Source organism: Ambystoma mexicanum, chromosome 1p (genome assembly GCF_040938575.1).
Source record: "Ambystoma mexicanum isolate Mex_15411 chromosome 1p, UKY_AmexF1_1, whole genome shotgun sequence".
NCBI classification, from domain to species: domain Eukaryota; kingdom Metazoa; phylum Chordata; class Amphibia; order Caudata; family Ambystomatidae; genus Ambystoma; species Ambystoma mexicanum.
The window spans coordinates 1,146,711,832-1,146,734,117 of NC_090921.1; positions in this window are offsets into that span (position 1 = coordinate 1,146,711,832).

Below are 22,286 nucleotides of genomic sequence, written 5' to 3' on the forward strand. Positions count from 1 at the left end.
ATGGACGCCATGGACAGGGAGAAGGAACTAACTGTAGTCCCTTCTCCCCAATCCCTGGCGGCCATTTTATTTTGCTTTTTTTTCTCAAGTTAAGAAACGGTTGCAGCACCATTCGAGAAAAATGTATATTAGTACGCCAGTATAACGTGCCAGGGTACTAACAGCAATATAACCCTCGGAAGGGGACATTGCCGGTCAGGTAACATCCCCAGGGCTACGTTAAAGCCCTTGCTTCACTCTGGCTTCTAACCATGAGCCCGAGGGCATTACCCTCTCGGTAATGCCTTCCCTACTCAGGTTATATTGCCTTAATAAGTCAGGAAATAAAGGACTACTTCACAGCCAACATTTTGATCGCTTAGGCAGCTGAACAGCTCAGTCAGACCGTTTGGTCAGAAATACCCTAACAAGGGATTCAGCTGTTCCTGCCAACCCATAAAATGCACATCTTTGCTCTGCATAAACAACCTGATTCCATTCCAACAGGACATCCGGGGATCAAAAACATGGCACACATTTTGCAACAATACCACTGGTGGCCCACACTGTTCAAGAATGCACAGGAATATATTAACTCCTGTGAAACCTGCACAGAAAGTAGCTCTAGCTGTCCCCTGGTACTGGGGTGTTACAACCACTACCTGTTCCACTAAGACCATGGCATACTTCGTTAATGGACCTTATAGTAGAACTTGCCAAAGTACATTGTTTCAATACAATTTTAATCATGGTTTACTATCTTACCAAAATGGCCCATTTTGTATCATTAAAAGGGGTGCTCATCACCAAGGTCTTAGCTACCGCTCTAATTGTGGTTAAGTTACATGATCTACCTTCAGTAATAATAAAGGACCGAGGAGCACAATTTGTGTGCAAATACTGGGTGGCCCTTTGCACATCACTGGGATCTGCCTTTCTACCAGCCACCATCCCCAGAAGAACAGTCAGATGGAAGTAATAAACCAGGCCTTAGAAAAATACCTCTGTTGCATGTTGTCTCAAATAGAGGGTGAATATACTATGAGCAGCTGAGTTTCCCTCCCTTCTTCGTCACTTTTGTCTTTCACCCTTCTAACTCTATGCTTACAATCAAAGGAAAAAACGAACATAACAGCAGTACAGGAACACCATGCACACTTAAAATCATTCTCTGTCTAGCAGCTTTTTAGAACAAACTAATCAAACCTACAAATAAAACACAGATAAACAAGTTTGAGAAACCCCAGCGTAGACCATAGGAGCAAATGTTTCGCTCTCTATCAAAAACCTTAACGTTAAAAGGCCGAAAGAAATTCCTCCTACAATACATACGTTCATACAACATTACTGCATTGGTGGAGCCAGCTTCCTTTCATCTGCACGTATCTAGCAACATTAGGGCACATCCAGAATTCCATGTTTCTCTACTAAATCCAGTGCATTCAAACCTTAGATCCGCTAGGGAGCCCGCAAAACCAATAGACGTTGAAGGGGAAATTAAATGAAAAGAACAGGTGATCTTAGATTCAAGGTTGACTTTGGTCACCTCTACTGTCTGGTAGATTGGAAGGAGTATGGTCGGAGGAATGAGTGGAAACCAGCAATCCAAGTACATGCCCCTCATCTGATTGGACAGTTTCATCACCGACACCCCTGCTGAAACCCGGGGGCAGTGGGAACTTGGGGGATCCCAAAGGGATGTACTGCCAATACTGCACACCCCTTTGAGAACTCACCCACTGGAAACACAAATACACATAGCACACCATGTAGTAGAACAACAGGGAGTTGGTGACTATGACATAAGTAAATACCTGGGGCTTTGGTAGAAGGGTAACACCAGCACCAAGGGCAAACAACTGGATCACCAGGACTCAAGGCTGGCTAGAATCAGAAAAGGCCTACAACCCCATTGACTATATCCAAAGTGGGGTAAAATCATTCCACAGAGTGAACAAAGGCCTGTGGCAAGGTAAAGAAAACCTTGCAACAATTTCAGCCCAAATTCTGGAAGTCAAGATCTTGCAAGGTTTTGATGGGATGCACATTCAGTGTCCGAACGCGGGAAATAGGTTTACGTTGCACACGTTGCATTAGATCAATGGTGCAGATAGGTTAGATGTGATGTTACGATTTGGTATGTGTTCGGTGTAGTTAGAGGAATTGGGATAAGTGTTACTTGTGTTTACTTTGGCATACATTTTAGATTTGCATCATGTAATAACATAATCAGAAGTCATGTGGGAACAATGTTATTGTGCGATGTACAACATGTAGTGCCTAGAGGTGGGAAGCAAGGAGCTTTGCGCATGCAAAAATAGAAGTCTGCTGAAGGGAACACCACTGTGAGGGGATATGGTAGTTTTTAACATTGTATTCGTGGGACTCGACAGTCGCTCAGATTGAAGACATGTTTTGGGATATGATGAAAGTAGGGGTTTGTTGCGAGTAATATGGAAATATCACAGTTCTCTCAAAGCTGAAGTTTGTGCAGGCTACAGAGTCTTTTGTTTATGGTGATGGACTTTGCTTGGCCTAGAGAGCTGGGGGACCGGGTCAGGGAAGGGGGAAGGAATCAGGCTGCATTTGGGTAGATATTGATAACATCAAATAGTCACTTGAGGCAAGGAAGGACTGAAGTGCCATTAGGTCATGGGTTTACGACTTGATGGGTTTGTGGATACAGGGAATAATCTTCCTGGGAGTATGCAGTCTTTTTGTTAAGTCCAGCCAAATGGTGGGTCGAATTGGGGTTAATTAATAAAACACATGGAAGGGGTGCTGGAGGGCAGAGTTTGCCAGTGTTATATGGGTTTCGTTTGGCCTCTCAGGAAGATAAGCAGGATGTGTGCTGGAGGCTGTATGATCTGAGATGGCAGTCGCAAATAAGGTCACATTTAGGATTGCAGAAGGAATAATATGGGACGCCAGAGCGTCTGGGACGTCAAGATGTTTATTGCTTGATCAAAAGAATGATTATTTGTTTCTCTTCCTCCACTTGTTTTGAAGCACTCTGACAAAAGCCTTGCACATCACGTATTGGGTTAAAGTTTCTCTGATAAATGAGACAAGTTAACAGTTCTGAGTTAATAAACTGATTATGTTTCAGGATGTCAGAGACCATATGGAAAAGGAATTATGCTTAGTAACATGTATCCAATGGGATTAGAGAATATAAGGGATAATTAGATTTTATGTATACAGTTAGCCAATGGGGATCGTGCGATGATGTAACTAGAATGTTTAATAATGTAAATCATGTAATTATGTGTATAAAAGATGTACGTTTTTTGAGTCCGGCAAGGAGTTGTTCGTTTTCAGCTCCACAATGCTGAATAACCCAATCCAGCCATGTGCATTAGACTCACTTGTTCTGAAAAAAAGCATCCACCCTCCTTTGGAGCTGTTTTTTCATATTGGATTTTGGAGTTACCCGTCTATCTTTCACATGTTTCGGTGGCCATTTTGGATGACATGCTATTAATAGCATGGTTGTATGAACACACATGTTTGGTGTTAGGGCACTTCCCAGAGACGCCTTACCAGACCTTAATTGAGATACCTTGCTGCTTCTGGGAATCAGATTCTCTTTCTGCCTGGACTTATCCCCTCAGGAACACAAAAGGAGACATGTAAAGACCCCTTCTTTCCCCATGGACTATTACTAATGTTGATTAACCACTCAGAATATTAACTGAACCCCCCATGGTAATGGATGACCCCACTTGGATAGATTGGATACATGTTATGAGCCTTCATGAACATTTGGGCATTCTGTTTTAAACTAGAGCAATCCAGCACTGACCTTTGAATGAATAACATTCCACATGAGACTAACTCATTAATGCAAAACCTGTTAATTCGGGGAGTAATTGCCAAATAGATTGCAAACCTTTACACTTCCTCTTCCTCATGCAAATGCAGCAGCTTGCCCCTCTGTGGGACGTCAACCTAGGAATAAAGTGAAGCAACTGGGTAACGTTGTCCATATTAATTGGTGAAGCAACTGTGACTTCCCCTTGAACTCTTAATGAAGAAATTGGGTTGGGGCTGCGCACAATGAACCAGTCTAGGAAAGGAATTAACAACAAGTAATAGGGGCATTAGATACATGGCACAGGAGAGGATCAGCCCCATAACCTTCACTTATCATTTCTCACTGCTCATTACAGATAAGCTAACAGAGAGAAGAAAACACTATCATACCAAAACTCCACACATGGCAAGCCACACACAAATGTTCAGCCTCCAACCTTAGCGATGCTATCTAGCACTCTGTAGGCAACCTCCCAGAGGATTCAGACACAAGAGCAGGAACCAGAAGCCATAAATGGGAGGTCTCAAGATAGAAGAAATCTTGGAAACCCAAGTAAGGCATCACACCACATCTTTAGTCAACTATCCAGTCTTTATCCAATCACAGTGTGGTATGGGCTGTAAGATGAGGGTCCTTGACACTCTGTAGGGTGAGCAATGAATTGAGGATCTGCATTGCAGTGCAAGCGGATCAGTGAGCTAAGGGTCTGCATTCTGTTATAAGATAAGCAGTAAGTTAGAGTTCTCCATCATACTATAAAATGAGTGGTGATTTAGGGTCTGTATCACAGTTAAAGATGAGCAGTGATTTGAGGGTTTGCATCAAAGTGTATCATTTGAATTTGAATTTTTGAAATATTTATACCATGCAACCTCGCAGAATAAACTACATCTGGGCGCAGGTGGTGATAAAGCACAGTTCATATGAAACCAGAGCACCTGTAATCTTAAGGCAGCGGCCCTACAGCGACTCAGTTCTTCGAACAGGTATACTTTTAGTGGATTTCAGAATTGTAGGAACACCAGAAAACTCTGCAGCTCCCAAGGCAGAGGATTCCACAGTCTGGGGCTGCAGACCGCAAAACACCTGTCCCGCCTGGAGATACATCTGGAGGGTGATGTCAGTAGGAGAAGCTTTTCCGACGACTAAAGCGATCCACTTGGTTGGTACCAGGTCGGTTTATCTTCAAGGTATTTAGTCGCAAGATTGTGTAATGTGAGAAACCTGAGGGCATTCTCACTCCTAAACGCCAACATAAACTTTTACGGTGCTGGGGTGAGGCAGGTGCTCCGTGGCACAGTAAGTTGTGCATTTGTAAAAGTTTTATTCTCGCACCGCAGCATGTGAGTGCCCGCTCCCCCCTCCCTTTGTCCCAGTTGCTTCCTTGTTTGTTGGCCCTTCCCCCTCCCGCCATCCCACTGTGCTCCCATTGGTTGGCAGGCCCTTTATATCGGCCACCCAAGTCACCCCCTGCCGTGGCAGCCCCCTCGACCAAGGGTTTGAGGCTAAGGACAGCTCCAGTGGTGTCTGTAAGTGTCCACCGTGGTAGCACGTAGCCTGCAGCCGTCGACCTGCTGCGACTGATCAGTTAAGTGGAATCTGGGTGTGTTGTATTATGCTCTGCTCAAAACTTAGCCTTTTTTCCCCCTTTTGGGAAAGTCGAATCTGTGTGTGTTGTATTGTGCTGTGCTCAAATACTTAGCCAACTGTATTGTTGATTGTATTGACTTGGTGTTTGCTCTCCATGGTTCTTGATATTGTGTTACTATCCACGGTTTGTGACATCACATTGTAATTGCCTGCATTCTTCACTTCTAAGTTCCCTGCTGACCTCTGGGTTTTGCTTTTGGTCCTGTATTGCATCTCCTTTCTTAACTTTCAGGTTCCCTGTTGTGATTTGTGCCTTGCCTGGTTCTGTACTACATCTGCATGCTCTACTTCTAGGTTTCCTGGTGTGCTCTTTTCTTTCTGATGGTTCTGTATTGCACCTGATTTGTAGGTCCATTGTTCTTGTTCTTTGTTGTGCCCCCCTCCTTTTCATGTCCCCCCGGTACCTCCCTCCCGTGTGCCCCCCTGACCCCCACATGAACTCCCCTACCCCTCCCCTGGCTGGGCTCCCCTCTCCCTACCCCCTCTTTCCTCGGTGCATCCTCTATGGTGCTCTCTGTCTCACCTATCTTTTCTAATGATGTGATATGATATGGCATTTGTAGCGCGCCTATACACAAGTGTTTCAAGGCGTGACGAGGCAAGGAAGGGGGAACGGAGGGAGGACGGAGACAACGATCTTACTAGGCCAAGTCACATTGAGATTGCGCAATTGCAGGGGAGGAGGGAGGAGAAAAGTGCCAGGGGAAAGGGGAGGGGGCAGTGCTGTACATGGGATAAAAACAATGACAAGAAGAGCGGCCAGCAGGTGGCAGGCTCAAGGGTAAGTGCAGACAGCAGATGTCCAAAAGTGCAGGTAGGGGGACTGTAGGGTTACAAATACAGACCCAAGTACAAGGGTTGCCGGAGAGGCAGTGCAGGTGTACAACTGGGCGGGCAGGGACCTGGGCCCGAAATCAGAGGGTAGACAGGTGACCAGTGCAGTATCAGACAGGAAATCAGCAGGGGAGAAGAAGAGAGAAGGCAGAAGCAAAGAGGAAGGCCTTGAGGTGTTTCCGGAACAGGAGATGGTTCTCCTCAAGTGTCAGAGAGGCGGGAGGCTGTTCCAGAGGGAGTCCCCAGCAGAAGAAAGAGATCTACCACCAAATCGTTGCTTGGTGTAGCGACTGACACTGAGGTGGAGGAGTGAAGAGCTCGAGTAGGAAGATATTTACAAAGAGAGAGTTGGAGGAATTGAGCACCCAGGCCCCAGAAGGCCTTGTGGACAATGCAGAGGGTCTTGAATTTAATCCTTGCAGCCACTGGGAGCCAATACAGAGATTTCAGTGCTGGAGAGATGCGATCGGTGGGGTTGAGGTCAAGGACAAGTCTTGCAGTCCTTCTCTGGATGAGTTGCAGAGGGCGGAGAGTAGAAGCAGGCAGATTGAGAAAGAATCCTTCCCTATTCCCTAAATAGTACAACATACACTTCCAGAGTTGTTGTTTATTTGACCAAACTTCAACCTCAAAAGGGAAGCACTTACAATTATATAAAGCGCAGGGCCTAACTTGAAGCTGCATTTCTGTAAGGTTCCAATACATCTGAACTGCAAAACTGCAATGTTGGCCAGTGGGTCTGCATCACTGTTCACATCTCAGGCAGTTCAAATATATAAAACGCAGGTGCCAACCTTGCAGCTGTATTTCTGTGAGGTTCCAATACATCTGAACTTCAAAACTGCAATGTTCAGCCAGTGGGTATGCATCACTGTTCGTGTCTGAGGCTGTTCCTGGTATTGGCCTCCTTTTATATCTCCTTTTCTATCGACTATCCTATCCCTCTCACTAAGTCTGGCAGGAAGAAGATCAAAAGGGACATCCTGGTCTCCAAACCAGGACTACCTATCACTGATACCTATACCAGTGCTTCCTCCAGACAGACCCTTACCGACATACTCTTTGTCGTTCCCTGTCCAGACCTATGGATTCCCCATATGGTCTCTGTTCTCTCTCCTTTTTCCTCTTCTCCCATTAATGGTGGCACCCGGTGGGAGGCCCTCCTGGCTCCCTTCCCCTCCTCTAAGACCATCATTAATGTCTACTTAAATGGCACCGTCTTGGTCATGGGCCCTCAGGCCAATCTCCTCCTCTTTGATAGACGCTTCCTGCACCTCATCAACTTCCTTTCCTCTCCTGCTATCCCTTCTTTCCCCTCTCTGCCTCCTATGCCGCCTCCTTCCTCTGCTACCTCTTTGGCACCCCCTAATGCTTCTCTGGCCACCCTGTTGCCTACCTCCTCTGCCAACCCTCTGGCACTCTCTTCTCCCTCTCTGACTACCCTGCCTTTTCTTCCTTCCTCCTCTGCCCATCCTCGGCACCTCCAACACTTCCACAGGGTGCACGGCTGGCCTGTACCCCTCCCCAGAATTCCTCAAATGTGACAACCTGCTCCACATCGCTACTCTCATCTCACGTTCAGCTGTCCAACCCTCCTCTGACATCTGACATCTCCCGGAAGAGCTTGATTTGGATGTACTCGGTCTCACAGAGACTTGGTTCACGGCCAGCTCTGTCACAAGTTTCGACACTCCCGATGTCTACAATATCCTCTCCGAACCAACCATCCCGGTGGGGGTGTAGCCTTGATTTTCCCAGAGTGGATCCCTCCTTCTATCATTCCAATGCAGGGCAACTCCTCCTTTGAATGCCTGGTCTGCATGCTCTTCATCTCTCGTGGCCTCTCTCTCACTGTGGGCACTAACTAGAGGCCGCCTGGCCAGGTCGCCTTCTTCCTCTCTGAGTGGGCTGACCTCTCCTCCTTGCTCCTTGCCTCTACCTCCCAACTTCTCCTCCTCAGAGACTTGAACATCCACCTGGATGCTACCAGCCCTTCTTCAGGACTCTTTTGCAACCTCTGCGATTCTCTCTCTCTCTCTGTTCTTCCCTCCGGCCCGACTCACTCTGCAGGGCACACCCTGGATGTTCTGATCCCAGACCTCCCCTTATCTACCCTCTCACCACTCCTCTCTCTTGGAGTGATCACTTTCTTCTTTCTTCCCACCTCTCTCTCCCCACAGGTCAAGCCCACTCCAGCACTGCCACCTACCATCTCGGTCATCCGACCCATGAAGGCTGTGTCAGTTGAGGCTGTTGCCACTACTTTATCTCCTCCTCCTGCACCTTTGGCTGACACACACCCTGACACAGCCCTCTCTAACCTTCATCTCCCTATCTCTAACACTGTGGATGTCCTTGCCCCTGTCATGAGGATCTGCTTGAAGCCCAAATCCAAGTGCAACTCTGTACGATTCCGAACTTGCCACCCTTAAACACAAGTGTAGGGCGGCGGATAGGAAGTGGAGGGCCTCGGGCGCACCCCCTGACAAACTGGCGTGCCACTTGCTCCAAAGGCAGTACAGACTCTCTATCCTCTCTAAGAAGAGAGCCTACATCCAAGCCTGCATCTCTGTGGCATCTAACAACACGGCCAAACTTTTAAAAATCTGCAATGAGCTGGCCAATACTGCTGCAGTCTCTACCTCTCCTGTCCCCTCCCAGTCCCTCTGCACAGCCTTGGCCTCTCATTTCACTACTAAAACTCAGGATATCCTCTCCACCCTCTCTTCCTCTACCTCCTCTTGCTCCTCTTCTACTACTCCTGGCCCGTCTGAGGCTGTCTCTCCTCCTCCTTTCTCCCCGTTCCCCTGTTCACCCCTGATGATTTTTCTAGACAAGACCGATCTATGAAAGTCTCATCAAAGCAGGTTCTCCCCTGCTCATCCAGAACTATCAAGAACCACATCGACACCTTTGCTCCAGCCTTGGCCGATTTCTCCAATTACTCCTTTGCCACTGGAACTTTCCCCTCCCCCTTAAGCACTCTCTTGTGCACCTACTTCTAAAGAAGTCCTTGGCCGATCCTTCCTCTCTGGCTAAGCAGAAGTCTGATGAGGAACTGAACTTGGCATTGCACTTGGGGCCACATGGATGCCCCCACATAACTCAGTTCCATGAACTGAGTTATGCGGTCTAGCCTTTTGGGTGTGGTCCGACCTACGGATGCCTGGGATACCTGGGGGCTATAAAAACCACCCCCGGGCAGAGAAACACGCTTTGCGTTACTCTACGCCTGCTGCGTGACACTCACCGTGTTCGGATCGGTCTCCTGTAGGCCTCCGCCTTTCCTCCGCATCCCGCACACCTGAAAGAACAAGGACAGCATTAATATGATACTTACCGTACCGAGAAGAACCTGCTTCCATCCAACGTTCTTCCGATCCAGCGGACAGCATTTCGGTGGCGTCATCTTCATTCCGGAACGCCGCAGCCTGCAAGGGAAAGGACGAGAGAAAGAACATTAGTAAGCACTCTTGTATTCGGATTCCTTGAAAACAGCAAGAATAGTCAAATGCTTATCTGAATCTGAGTCGCTCTGGGGAACTTCAGCTCAGGAGCACGCCATTGATCTACAAGGGAAAACACAACACAGGTTATCACACGAAGGACAATGAGGCGCCGCTCTTCGCGCTTTACTTACCGCAACTTATTCTCTCACCGGCAGTCATGTTGGGACATTGCAGCAGCCTGTTAGGCACTACAGAGACATAGGTCAGCATAAAGACAAGCGAACAGCGCTGCACATCACGCATTTACTTGCCATTCAGCGCTCAACTTCCTCAAGCAGCACAACACCATCCCGATCCCCTTACCAGCACCTAGGGAAGAAGGGCATTAAGGAGCGCAAGACACAAGAAAAGGACAATTCCACAAGAACCCACAACCTACCTTATCGGGCTGGAGTCACAGCAAGCCGGAACTCATTGGAGGGGCCTCACCAGTGGAGCAACTAGTTTGCGCAGCGCCCACCTCAACCAACGCACCCCTGCGCCGAAGAGCAGGACAGTGAGCACCCTATACTAGAGAACAAGGTGAGGAGAGGACGAAGGTTTGATCCTCAAGGGGAGTGGGAGTCAAACGACTTGAGACTATTAAGCTAAAACTAAATATCCTGTATTCCAGACCCAGGCCCCAGTTGAACGGATCCCAGGGAAGGGTTTGAGATCGTGGTTCGTCTGAGCAGGCTGAGTGGCGTTCCCGTGGATATCAGGTGAGCGTTACAGAACGCAAAGACTTATACCACAATCCACTTGGACGTCATGGAAACGTCAGAAACCGACGAGTTAGCCCAAATGCTGGGGCAGTTAGGTGCTGAAGTACATGCAGCCAGGCAGGAGAACAATACCTTGAGGAGAGAGTTGATAGTCGCTAAAGAACGCACTGAAGACTTCGGCCGGCATCTTCTCCAGTCAAAGGCGGGACATGCCCCATTACCCGGTAACGTGTCAGCAATGCCTGTACCATCAGCCAACCCTGTATAGATAACTCTTCCTGGGGCAGTCCCTTTGGCCCCACCTGAGCGATTCACGGGAGATCCCAAGAAGTATGCAACATTTATGAACCAATGCTGTCTGTACTTCCTTTGTAGGCCTGGAGCCTTTCCAAATGACCAGTCACAGGTCGCTTTCGTGCTATCATATCTGAGCGGCAGTGCTGCAGATTGGTCTGTACCCTTTGTCAGTCAGGATGAATCTTTGCTACATGACTTCAGGGGATTTCAACAGGAGATGGAGAAACTCTTCGCTCGTCGTACCCATGGACAGGCCTTAGACAACAACCTTTTGTCTCTTCGTCAAGGAACCAAGACCTGTTAACATATATAGCAACCTTCAATAGGCTCATGGTTGAGGCCGGTTGGCCGGAGGAGAAAAGAACCACGTTATTTCATCGGGGCCTGCGAGGGGAGCTAAAAGTTGTTCTTTTACAAGTGGTGGATCCCCCGAAAGACTATGCGGAGTTCATTAACCTGGTGATTCAAGTAGATCAAAGGTTGCAAGACCGAAGAGCAGATCTAATTAGACTGGACACTCGCCCTAAGTACGTGCGATCAAAGGACAATGCTCCACGAACAACAGAAAGTGCAGGGGAACCAATGCAGATCGGAAGGGTCAGGGCCCCCTTGACTAAGGCTGAAAGGGACAAGAGAAGCCAGCAGCAGTTATGTTTGTACTGTGGAAAGTCAGGCCATTTCCTTAAAGAGTGCCCAGTGAAACCACCAAGGAGAACCGTAGGTGCCACGGACAAAGAAGATACCAACAAAGAGTCGGAAAACTACCAAGCCCAGCAAGCATAGGGGTCCACTTGTGGAGTGAAAGAAAGTGATTTACAGACCTCCCATTTTGCATTGTCTGTGATCTTGATCAACCCCCAACAACCATCTCGGATGCATGCCATAAAAGCATACATCGACAGTGGAGCAGTTGGGAACTATATAGACCAAGATCTCGCAGCAAAGATGGGGCTTCTTTTATGCCCTAAGGCAACCAGTAACACTGTCACCACTGCTGATGGTACGGAAATAGCTTCTGGTCCAGTATCCCAACGCACCGCAGTGTTAACTCTTCTGTGCCAGGATGGACACCGGGAATCTATCGCTTTCGACCTCATCAAGGCACCCCAGTTCCGGTTGATTTCAGGAATGCGGTGGTTGGTAACTCACAATCCTCGAATAGACTGCCATGCAAAAGAGTTGGCCTCTTCCGAAAGTTGTGTTCACACTTGTTACCAAGGGAAGAACCCAACTGATACTAGAACTCGTGCTCATGGAACAGCGGCAACAACTCTGGGGGTAAACGGTACCCTATCAAGTGAATACTAGGACTTTCAAGATGTGTTTCAGAAGGAACAAGCTGACAGCTTACCACTGCACAGACCATACAATTGCCGGATCAACCTGATACCCGGTACCCGGCGCACAGATCCCTTGTGGGCGAATCTACGCACTCACAGAACCAGAAAATCAGCATTTAAGGTCCTATTTAGACCAATACCTAGCGAATGGATTCATTCGCTCCTCAAAGTCACCAGCAGCTCTCCTCTATTCTTCGTGCCAAGGAAGGAAGGGGACTTGAGAATGTGCATCGACTACCACGCATTAAACCAAATCACCGTAAAAAATCGCTACCCACTACCACTTATTCCAGAACTACTAGATCAAGTTAAAGACGCCCAAATCTACACAAAGTTAGACCTTAGAGGAGCGTACCATCTTGTTCGAGTGAAAAAGGGCGACGAATGGAAAACCGCCTTTCGTACCAAGTATGGCCTGTACCAATATCAGGTAATGCCCTTTGGCCTTTGCAACGCTCCTGCTTCATTTCAATACTTCATGAACAATGTCTTAAGGGAGTTAATCGACGTCTGTGCTCTGTTCTATATAGACGATATCCTGGTATACTCCGCCTGAAAACAAGACCACGTCAGACATGTCCGATCCATCCTGGCAAAACTCTGACAATATCAGCTCTATGCCAAGCTCGAAAATTGTTCATTTCATGTCTCTGAAGAGGAGTTTCTTGGTTTCGTCCTCACTCCAAAAGGAATTCGCATGGATGTACACAAGGTCGATGCTATCCTAAACTGGCCATCGCCAAGTTCGCCCAAAGGAGTCCAAAGTATGTTGGGTTTCGCAAACTTTTACCGTCGATTCATCCCAGGATTTTCGCAGATAGTGCATCCAATCACGTCATTGCTAAGGAAATGTAACAAGAAATTCCAGTGGACAAAAGAAGCAGAAAAAGCCTTCCGGGAACTCAAGGTGAGAGTCACTTCTGCCCTGATCCTGCACCATCCTCGCCCCGACCTCCCATACGTGGTGGAAACAGACGCCTCAAGTATGGCAATGGGAGCGGTTCTCTCGCAGAAAGACCCAGAAATGGGTCAATTACACCCTGTCGCCTTCTGGTCGCGCAAATTCACACTGCCCAAGCTCAACTACGCTATCACGGACAAGGAACTCCTAGCCATTAAGTCAGCCTTTAAGGCTTGGCGACACTATCTCCTTGGCGCCAGACATACAATGACCGTAATAACTGACCACCGGGATTTACAGTACCTAAGAACAGCAAAGGCTCAATCTTCACGGCAACTATGATGGGCTCTCTTCTTCGCTGAATATGATTACGTGATCACGTTTCGTCCAGGAGTCAAAAACGGAAAGGCCGATGCTCTTTCCCGCATGGGTACCGATGAGCAGGTATACAAGAATTCCGACCCAATAGCCATCATTCCAAACGACAAACTCCTGGGGATTACAACAACCATGACCCAAGGTGAGCTACATAAAGGAGTCTGAAGCGTGATGGGTCCGGAGCAATTACAAGAGTGGAGTACACGAGGGGAAGATCACACAATAAAAAACCAACTACCCTATTTCAAGGATCGTTTATTCCTGCCGAATAAAGAACTACAAGAACAAGTCATGTCCGGTTATCACGACTCCTTAATCGAGGGCCATCCCGGAATTGCGAAGACTCTAGCCAAGGTAAAACGAAGTTACTGGTGGCCCACGTGGCGTAAGGACATTGTCCAATTCGTCCTGTCCTGTGGTGTGTGTGCACAAAATAAATCATCTAAGCAAAAGCCAGCGGGACTCCGTCACCCATTGGAAATTCCACCAGCGCGCTGGCATACACTATCCCTTGACTTTATCACCGATTTACCACCTAATCAAGGATTTAATACCATTCTAGTGGTTGTAGACCTGTTCTCAAACATGGCATTCTTCATTCCTCTTAAGGGTCTCCCAAACGCGTCCACTTTGGCAAAAGTGTTTCTTGAACGCATTGTACGACTCCATGGGTTTCCTTCGGTGCTGGTCTCAGATCGAGGAACTCAATTTGTGTCCAACTTCTGTAGGAAGTGTTGTTCTATGGCCCAAATTGACATCCGACTGTCCACCAGTCACCATCCTCAAACTGATGGTCAAACGGAGAGGACGAACCAAACGTTCTAACAGTACCTACACTGTATGCTACACCAAATAGAAGGAAGTTGGACAGATCTGTTATGGATAGCTGAATATGCCTATAATAATTCTCTACATACCAGTACTGGACAGACTCCTTTTTATACCATCTATGGCAGGCATCCACACACTTCCGAACTAGATGCCCCTACTGCCCTGGAAATGCCGCCAATTAAAACCTTGTACGCGACCATCTCTCAAACCTTTAAAAGAGCTGTTGAACATTTACTCCAAGCAAAGGACCGTCAAAAGAAATTTGCTGACCAGCATCGAGTAAAGACCCCCAGCTATCAGGTGGGAGATGAAGTCTGGTTGGCATCGAAACATGGGCCCATAAAAGGAACCCGGATATTCCACCCACGTTACCTAGGTCCTTTTACCATCACCTCTGTGATCAATCCAGTGGCAGTCCAATTAGCCTTACACCCTAACTGCAAATTCATCCTGTGTTCCACGTATCTCTCTTGAAACCTGTTCAGCCTGGAACCCGTGTTACAACTCCACCGAAACCAGCAATAATCAAAGGCGAGCCAGAATTTGAGGTTAAAGACATTCTGGACTCCAAGCATTTCAGATCCAAATTATACCATCTAATCGATTGGAAAGGGTATGGCCCGCAAGACAGAACATGGGAACCATGCGAATATATCCATGCACCTTGTTTGCTCAGAAGATTCCATCAAAACCATCAAAGCCTTTCCTCCACATCCCGCGCACCTGAAAGAACAAGGACAGCATTAATATCATACTTACCGTACCAAGAAGAACCTGCTTCCATCCAACGTTCTTCCGATCCAGCGGACAGCATTTCGGCGGCGTCATCTTCATTCCGGAACGCCACAGCCTGCAAGGAAAAGGACGAGAGAAAGAACATTAGCAAGCACTCTCGTATTCGGATTCCGCAAGAATAGTCAAACGCTTACCTGAACCTGAGTCGTTCAGGGGAACTTCAGCTCCGGAGCACGCCATCGATCTACAAGGGAAAACACAACACAGGTTAGCACACAAAGGACAATAAGGCGCAGCGGTTCGTGCTTTACTTACTGCAATTTATTCTCTCACCGGCAGTCGTGTTGGGATACTGCAGCAGCCTGTTAGGCACAAGAGAGACATAAGTCAGCATAAAGACAAGCGAACAGCGCCGCACATCGCGCATTCACTCACCATTCAGTGCTCAACTTCCTCAAGCAGCTCAACACCATCCCGATCCCCTTACCCGGCCCTCGGGAAGAAGGGGAGACATCATTAAGGAGCGCAAGAGACAAGAGAAGGACAGTTCCACAAGAACCCACAACCTACCTTATCGGGCTGGAGTCACAGCAAGCCGAACTCATTGGAGGGGCCGCACCAGTGGAGCAACTAGGTCGCGCAGCGCCCACCTCAACCAACACACCCCTGTGCCGAAGAGCAGGACAGAGAGTACCCTATACAAGAGAACAAGGTGAGGAGAGGACATAGGGGAAGGTTTGATCCTCAAGGGGAGTGGGAGTCAAACGACTTGAGACTATTAAGCTAAAACTAAATATCCTGTATTCCAGACCCAGGCCCCAGTTGAATGGATCCCAGGGAAGGGTTCGAGATCGTGGTTGGTCCGAGCAGGCAGAGTGGTGTCCCCCTGGATATCAGGTGAGCGTTACAGCCCTCTTCTTGCTGATTCCTGTGAGGCTAAGAACCTTGGTGTCATCTTCGATGCCATCCTCTCCTTCTCTCCTCACATCTCTGACGTCTCTAAGAAGTCAAACTATCAGCTGCTCTTCCTCAGCGGTATTCTTCTATTTCTCACTTTTCCCCAGACGCTCACTGTCTCCAGGTTGGACTATTGCAACAGCGTCTTTCTAAATCTTCCTGCCTCTACTCTTCGACCTTTACAACTTATCCAGAACAGGACTGCAAGACTTGTCCTTGGCCTCAAGCTCCAGCTCTGAAATCTCTTCACTGGCTCCCCGTGGTTGCAAGGATCAAGTTCAAGACCCTCTGCATCGTTCACAAGGCCTTCTCGGGCCTGGGTCCTCAATTCCTCCAACTCTCTCTTCATAAATACCTTCCTACTCGAGCTCTTTGCTCCTCCACCTCCAACTCCCTCAGGGTCAGTCGCTTCTCCAAGCAACGAGTTGGTAGTATTTTGTCCTCCCTTGTTTCCCCCTCCTTGCCTTGTCACGCCTAAAAGCTCTTGTTTACAGGCGCGTTATAAAAGCCACATCATATTATATCAACCCCTCCCTTGGACCTTCTGCGCAGGTGGCTAAAAGGGCATCACTCTTGGATCCTGATCCTGGGGGCGGAGAAGCGAGGGAGGATCACCTGAGTGGAGGCTCCTTGGGGACTGGGGATGGGTATCCCTTGGGTGAGACATGGTATCCCCCTTTCCCTACTGACGACCAAACCAACCCTTCCCCGTCCTTTATAGGTTATTGTAAGTCAGCTCCCGTTGTTTCCCCACATGTAAACCCTGACAGTACTGAGACAAAGAAGAGGCAACTAGGAGCAGTGAAGACTACACTCTTTTGACCACTCTGGTACTGGGACAAGGAAGATGCCTGTTAAGAGCAGTGAAGGTCAGGCATGCCCCTTCAATTGTAGTCAGGCAGGGCTGATTGGACATCCACACCTGTAGCCTGTTAAGGGGCTGCAGGTGTATAAAAGGAGACCAGCCCACCAGCAAAGAGAGCAACAGAAAAAGCAGCAGGAAGGCTGGTGCAAGCAGCCTGGAACTTTATTTGGAAAACACACTGAGACGCTGAGGTCTGCAGAGAGAGGTGATGTATGGAAGCGTGCCTCAGGAGCTGGGGCTCCGTGGAACAAACCGAACATTTTGAAGGGAGCCGTGTGGAAGGCTGTCCCTTTTCCTTGTGGTCAAGGCGCTCGTTCCCCTGTGCCAGGAGGTTCCCACAGGAGTGCCTGAGGGCCTGGAGTTGGAACCCTGATATCACACGCAGAAGGCTCTATGATCCATGCTGATGGGAAAGCTGTCAACGTGACCAGTGAGTTTCTAACAAGAAACCCGGTGTGCAAGCGTTTAAACACTTTCGTTCTAAAGGAATACTTTGTATCGGGGTGGTCGCGTGTTGAAGGAAACACATTTTTGAAATTCTCTTAGGGCTGGGTTTTACATGTATAGCAAACTGAAGCATTATTAAACAACGGGTTGAATTGAAAATGTGCTATGAATGCAAGCCACCTTTATTGAATACCAAAGTGAATGAAAACTCTACAAATAAGCAGAAGTGTTACATCCTGAGTTCAGAAATGAATGAAACTTTAAAACCATTGTATGTGGCATTCTAAAGTGAATGGAACTTTAACCTTGAACCAAAGAGAGGCATATGGAATACTAAATTGTGTGAACACTACACATAACAGAAATATACTTTGAAAGCGGAATCATTTGGAACTTTGAAGCTTAATCTAACACTGTCAAGATATTTACATCAAAATCAACCATAAAAAGAGTGCGCAAGTCTGACAAAGGACCGCAAAAAGATCAAGGATATTTTTTTGCTACTGAAACTGAGTCTTGGGGAAGGGAACCCTGGGATTAGAAGTATTTACTGACTTGAGGACAGAGCCTCAAAGTGCTTTTGTGTTCAGAACTGTGTTACTTGGAACTTGGGGAAGGGAACCCTGAGTATTGGTTAAAACTATCACTTTGAACTTAAGACAGGTAACTTTGAGACTTTTTTTGGAACTGTTTTATACGGAGCTGAAAGGAAGTTGCGAGCTGGAAGAAGCCCAGAACTTTATGTTGTACACTGTTTCTTTTGGTTGCTGACATCCCTACACATTGTATAGATTAGTTGTCAAGGTAAGTTTAAGTTGTGGGCACAGACAGATTCTTAAGTTGAACTCTTTGACTCAGACTTTCCTTAGTTTCACTTAGGTAGCGAAATCCCACCTTAGTATAGGGCAAGTTAGGCCTTTTTCCATCCTGACATTTAAGTTAATATTGTTTTGAATTCCGAATCGGTTTTCTGGGTCTTGCTTCATTATGCCTTCACAGTAAGCACCTAAAAACCGGAGAGAGGATCTTAAAATCCATCCTCTCCTTAACCTGGAGTTCTTCGCAAGGGTGAAATCCAAGCTGATTTAGGGAGTCTATAGACAAGATGCACTGCAGCATTCTGAGCTCTCTGAAGACTGGACATTTGCCACTTGGGAATGCCTGCCAACATGCTATTATCATAATCAGGTTGAGAATTGATTAGTGCACCCACTATAGTAGCATGGTGTTTGTGGGGGAGAAAAGGGAGAGCAAGGCACAGAAGGCGGAGAAAGTAAAATACAGATTGCAAATTAGCGCCGACCTGACTCTCAATGCCAAGGTTTGATTGCCAAATGCACCCTAAGTTCTTAATTTTGGGTGCATGAGAACGTCTTGCACCCATAAAGCAGGCTGGAGGGGGCACTTAGCTTTCTCAGTGAGTAATTGCTTGATGAGTAGTGATGTTTCAGAATAAACCAAGGACCAAGTGAGTTAAGGGTGTGCATCACAATGTAAGATGGACAGTGATATGAGAGTCTGCAATATGGTGTGAAATGAACAGTGGGCTTGGGGCATGCATCACATTGTAAGGTCAGCAGTGGCCAGAAGGTCTGAATCACAGAGTATGATGGGCAGTAATCTGAGGGTTTGAGTAACAGAAGAAGATGAGCAATATGTGTTACTCTACATCACGGTGTAAAATGAGCAATAAGCTTGAGGTGTGCATTATAATGTCAGTTGATTAGTGAGTCATTTATTAAGACAACTAAACGGAGTCACAAAATACCTCTAAAAAATCTCTTGTTTATTTCAAAGATGCCTTCCGTTTTGACATGCACAAACAATGCTGCCTTTTTGTTGAATTTCAAGCAACATAACCTTGTCACACAACAACCACAAGCAGACGACTTTGTCACATCCTTTTAATTTTCTGTTGTGTGTTTTTAAGTCTTGAGAGTACAGTTGCCAAACCACATGAGTTTTTTTGGGCAGCTATGGCCCTCATTACGAGTCCGGTGGTAGCTGTGTCGGTAAAATCGGCAGGCTGTCGCCAGACCCGTAGGGATTTACTGGCTCCAGACTTGTCTGAATTACCCGGGCATTACAGCCCTGGTGATCCAGTAATTCCGGAGCCGGCATTCTGTAAATCCCCATAACCGTGGAGTCTGACAGGACTTCACGGGAATGGGGAAGTGGAAACACCGGCACCATGTGGTAATGGTGCCGGTGTTTCTGCGTCTGTCTGCGGCTGGTGGCATTACGCCCGCCAGGTCAGACCTGGTGGGTGTAACACCACACAGCCACAGAACTTGTAGTTAGCCAGTCCCGAAAACGGTGCCGGTACAGTTTTACTGGCACCGTTATAGCCGGACCGGCTTACTTGTAATGAGGCCCATGAATTTACAATCAGTTACTTGTAGTCTTTCAATCAGGATGGGGAAAACAAGGCTACAATCATACTTTTTTCCTTAACATGTTTCTATATACGTTTATATACTTATCAAGTTAGGTTATAATTGGATGTGTGTACATTTCAAGTTATCTTTATGAAATCAGAGTATTATTTTAGCTGTTTATAGCCAAATATAAACATGTTTGTACCAAATAGAGCTGAGAAGATAAGATATGTGATCAAATATCTAAAGACTGTGCTCAAATTCTGTCTATGCCTCTTAACTAAAGTGACTGATACTGCGCAAATCATTATTTTTTTTTTATTTATTTGTTAATTTGTACATGGTTTATCACAAACCTTTACAAAATTATCACCAAACAAAACAAGAACATTAAAATCTTGGAGAGATAATACTCACAAAACGTAAACAGTTCATGATATAACATACACATAACAAAGTATGAACATTAAAATCGAGCAAAATAAAGAAAACATCCTAACCCAATAATAGATTATTTTTAAAAAAGAAATAACACGCATAATCAAACTGGACGAATAACCATTTCTCATCTTATACCAAATGTATTTATGGTCAGTACATGAAATATTATCAAAAAATTTTAAAAAGTATTCAGTACGTTGATTGATCAACAAAGGACATCTTACCATGATGTGTTCTAACGTCTCCTCAGTTTCCAGAACCATACAAAATCTACACCATTTTTTATCATCCGCAGGATTTCTTATATTTAGTATAAAATGTGTATGCAAAACATTCAACCTGAACCTCATAAAGCTATTTCTGAAAGTCCTTGACGGATATTTTATCAGATAGTGCTCTATAACCGGCGAAAATTTCCAAAAGGAATGAACATGGTTATACAGTTTCGAAGAAAAAACTTTACTTTTAGTCAGTGACCAGTCCATTCCATAGATAATCTGTTTGCATCTATTAGGCTTGTTAATAGCGATACACTTGGCAATCCCTATCTCTTCCATCATCTTATCCATTTCATTGTTTAAAGAAATCATAAAAGGGAATGTTAAATCAAGTCCTGCTTCAACATAAAAGTTAGAAATTTCAAGTGCTTTGCATTTTCTCCACAGCCTCAGTCTCTTCACTGCCACCACCGCGTAGAGAGATTGCAGCCCCAGTTCATACCTCAATACTTCAATCGGGTTCCAGTTGGGCAGAAAGAATAACAGCCCCTCCATATAATACCTTCCAATGATTTCAAAAAATCTGAAATGTCAAATGGACAGATCTCTAAACCATAAGTTATCCTGGGGACCACTTTTCTTAAATAAAACTCCCTTAAGGGAATCAAAGTGAAGCCTCCAAACTTCTTTTCAAGGATTCTCATCTGTCTAAGAGCAACTTCTGCTTTGGTCCTGAGTTGATTTTTAAATAATGTAACAGATTCAAAACCAATAAAGCAGTATCCAAAGTATTTCAAGGCTTTCTCAGACCTAATATGTTTGCCCTCACAGAACCAGGTAAATGAATCCTGCTTCTTGTTTGCACGTCCCATACGTATTATTATTGTCTTTGCCGGGTTGATTTTCAAGTATAAATTACTAACAAACAGTTCAAAAACCTTAATTAAACGCTGAAGACCCACCTTTGTATTATCCAGGAGTAAAAAATCATCAGCATAGGCCAGCCAAGAGATGGCCCTTCCATTCAACTTAGGAGACACCAGACCCCCCTTCTGAAAAGCAAGATGAGCACCGCTAACATAGAGATTAAAAATCGTTGGGGCCAACATGCAGCCTTGACATAGCCCATTAATGGTAGAAATCTGTGAAGAAAGATCACCTATTGAATTCATACGTATGACTAAACTAGTGTCCGTATATAACTCAATCATAATATCCAGGAGGTGATTTGAGATATTTAAGGATTTTAATTTGTACCACAAAGTAGGTCTATCAACTAGGTCGAATGCATTACTAAGATCCATCGATGCCACAAAAGTGGATCGCGAGCCCCCAATCAGGGTTTTGCTTTGCAGGCATCTAAGGACTAATCCACCACAGTCCGTACCACAATTTTTCCTAAAACCCAATTGGTTAATACTAAGGATCTGATTGTCCTCCATCCATTTCTGTACATCAAGCAATACCAGAGATGTAAAGATTTTAGACTCGGAGTCTGCAATGGCTATAGGTCGATAGTTACAGGGCATTAATCTGGAGCCCTTTTTAAATACGGGAATCACTACCGACACCCTCCAGGATTGTGGGATAGTTTTGGAAATGCACACATCTTTAAATAGTATACATAGTATTTTTGCCCATGTGAGGGGGTTAGACTTTAATACCTTATTCGTGAGGTTATTAAGGCCAGGTGCACCCGTATTTCTGGATTTAATTATCAGACTTCTGATTAAATCCACCTCACAAGACAATGACCAGGAAGTGGAAGACTCGGCACAAGGTGAAGAGCATTGATGATTTAACTTGTAAACCTTAGCAAAATGACCGGCCCAGGATGCTTCAGGAATGGGATTTACCATATCAACGATTTGAGTCGAGTCCACATTATTGATCAATTGCCAACATTTTTTAGATGAGGCCCCTCTCATGGCCCCCAACATCCTTTCACCGTCGCGTTGAGCCATGATACCTCTATGGCTAATCAGCCAATTTTTAAAGGATTGCT